Consider the following 2,802-nt stretch of genomic DNA (forward strand, 5'->3'; position numbering starts at 1 on the left):
GTGCCAAACCTAAGTACAAATGGACTTTTGTGATCACCAACATTTCTTGCAAAGAGAGTTACACATGCCAGGGACAGAGATCACTTTACAATTGGAGAGAGTCCCAAAGAACCATAGACTTGTAAGACAGAAGCACAGATACTCCAATGTCATTTCATGAAGCTTAGTCTTACATTCCCAAGCATATTAATATATATATAAAAATCAGATATGAAGCAGGAAACAGAGGCAAGACAGCCAAGAGATCATGGATATAACACAATACCACTGGAAAAAATCAATGAAATGATTCCTTATAATATTCTGCTATACTCAGATCAGTGACTAGCCCCCATTGTCATCAGAAAGGCATTGTCCAGCAACAAATAGGAGCAAGTATAGAGACCCACAGCCAAACAATAGTGGAGTCAGGGGGACTCTGCAAAAGGGAGAGGGAGGGATGATCCAGGGAGGTCAAGATAACCAGCAGAACATGACTAAGCAACTAACAAGGCTTAGAGAGGCTCAAAGAGATTCAAATGACATCACAAACCCTGTATGGGACTGAGAGAGGTCCTCTGCATTGACATTATGGTTGCCTAGCTGGGTGTTCTTGTGGGACTTACAAGAATGGTATATATCTATGACTCCTTTTCCTGCACTTGAGACTGATTTCTTCTCTTGGATCTCTTCAGCAAAACTTGACATGAGGGTTTGAGCCCAGTGCTATTGCAATTAGTTATGCCATATTGAATTGATTGAAGGCATGCTTTAAATTTTTTATTTAAATTAGAAAAAAGATTGCTTCATATGTCAATCCCAGCTCCCTCACACTCCCCTCCTCCTCTGCCTGCCATCACCTCCCTCAACCCCCACCCAATCCCCACTCCACTCCCCATGGAGGTGAGGCTCTCCAAGATGTATCTCCAAAGTCTGTCATATCATCCTGGGCAGGGCCTAGCCCTTCACCCATGTGTCCAGGCTGAGAGAGCATCCCTCTATGTGGAATGGGCTCCCAAATTCCATTCGTATGCCAGGGATAAATACTGATTTGGTACCCATCGCCCCATAGATTGCCAAGGTCTCCTCTCTGACTCCCAAATTTAGGTGGTCTGGTTAAGTCCCATGCTGGCCTCTCAGCCATCAGTCTTGGGTCCATCAGCTCCCCCTTGACCAGATCAGCTGTTTCTGTGGGTTTCACCAGCCTGTTCTTGACCCTGAGCTCTAGTCTTACTTTACTCAGAAATGCTTGTTGTTTTTCCTCTTTTCGTGGCAAGTTTTGAGGACTTGGTTTAATACTTTCACACATTTCTATATTATCTGTTGTTCATTTTCACCCACATGTGCCTTCTTAGGTTGATGGTTATCTACCCTTGGACCCAGAGGTTCTTTGAACACTTTGGAGACCTGTCCTCTGCCAGTGCTGTCATGAATAATGCCCAGGTGAAGGCCCATGGCAAGAGATGATCCACTCCTTCTCTGATGGCCTGAAACACCTGGACAACCTGAAGGGCACCTTTTCCACCCTGAGTGAGCTCCACTGTGACAAGCTGCACGTGGATCCTGAGAACTTCAGGGTGAGTCTGATGGTTCTGCCCGTGGCTTCCTTCCCCTGGCTATTGTGCTCACCTCTCCTTCAGAAGGTAGGGGAAGAGATCCTAGGGAGAAGTTTAGTAAGATTGTGTCTGGTTGTGTCACGTGGAGTGCTGACAAGAGTTTGATTATTTTACCCTCCACCACTGGCAATCATTGTTTCCTCTCACTTTGTTCTTCCATGTTGTGATTTCCTCTTTCTCCAGCAAACTTTCATTTTTCAGTTGTGGTTTCAAAATGAATTTCTTCATTTCCATTTGCTCTTTTTGTTCATTTATTTTGTTTTCTTTCAAGTGTTTGTTGGTAACTTGTTTTGAGGACAAGGAAGATATGAGAGACCCCATGTTTCTTCTCACAGCTCTTAAGAGTAGCAAGGATAATTGACTTTCTGGCTAGGTCAATGGGGAAGAATATATTTTGCACATAAATTCTGCTTGAGACAGAAGAATTCTCATTAAAATTTGCCTTTAGGACCAAGCTGCCATTCAGCCTATATTTTAAGTTTATAGCCATAGCTTTCATTTGAAATGAGACTGCAGTGTCCACTGTTTTTGTTCTGTTATCATGTGATGCCTGTCCTATCTTCCAAAGCTCCTGGGCAATATGATCATGATTGAGATGGCCATCCCCTGGGCAAGGATATCATCCCCTGTGCACAGGCCACTTTTCAGAAGGTGGTAGCTGGTGTGGCCTCCGTCATGTCTCACATATACCACTAAAGCCCACTTCCTGCTCTTGTCTGTGCACAAAGGCTATTTTTCCCCTAGAGAAAACTCTCAATTGTGAGAAAAATGATCTGGGCCTTAGGGCTTTTGGCTTCTATCCAATAAAAGATAATTTGCTTGTATTACAATGCTGTCTTTTACTTGTGTCTCCTGGAAGGACTCACGTGAATCAGTTAAGGTAGGACAGAACCAGTCCCTGTGAACATGGGTGTCAGATAGGAGGCCTGGGCAGCCCATGGGGCCTCTGGCAGTGGAACAGTGTTTATCTCTAGTGCACGAATGGACTCTGGGAACCCATTACACATGAAGGTATACTCTCTCAGCCTAGATACATGGGGGAGGACCTAGGCCCTGCCCCAAATGACGAGATAGTCTTTGTTGATTCCACATGAAAGACCTCACCCTCCCTGGGGAGTGGATGGGGAATAGGGTGGGGAATTGGTGTGGAGCATGGGAGGATGGGAGGGAGAGGGAGCTGGGAATCATATGTAAAATAAGGTTGTTT

The 2,802-nt window shown here is 44.8% G+C and overlaps 1 pseudogene; it reads left to right on the forward strand.

Moving 5' to 3' along the window:
- The first annotated feature begins 1,338 nt into the window (after window positions 1-1,338).
- Window positions 1,339-2,291, forward strand: LOC101833417 (annotated as a pseudogene).
- The last annotated feature ends 511 nt before the right edge of the window (window positions 2,292-2,802 follow it).

This window comes from Mesocricetus auratus, unplaced genomic scaffold (assembly GCF_017639785.1).
Source record: "Mesocricetus auratus isolate SY011 unplaced genomic scaffold, BCM_Maur_2.0 Super-Scaffold_4256, whole genome shotgun sequence".
NCBI classification, from domain to species: domain Eukaryota; kingdom Metazoa; phylum Chordata; class Mammalia; order Rodentia; family Cricetidae; genus Mesocricetus; species Mesocricetus auratus.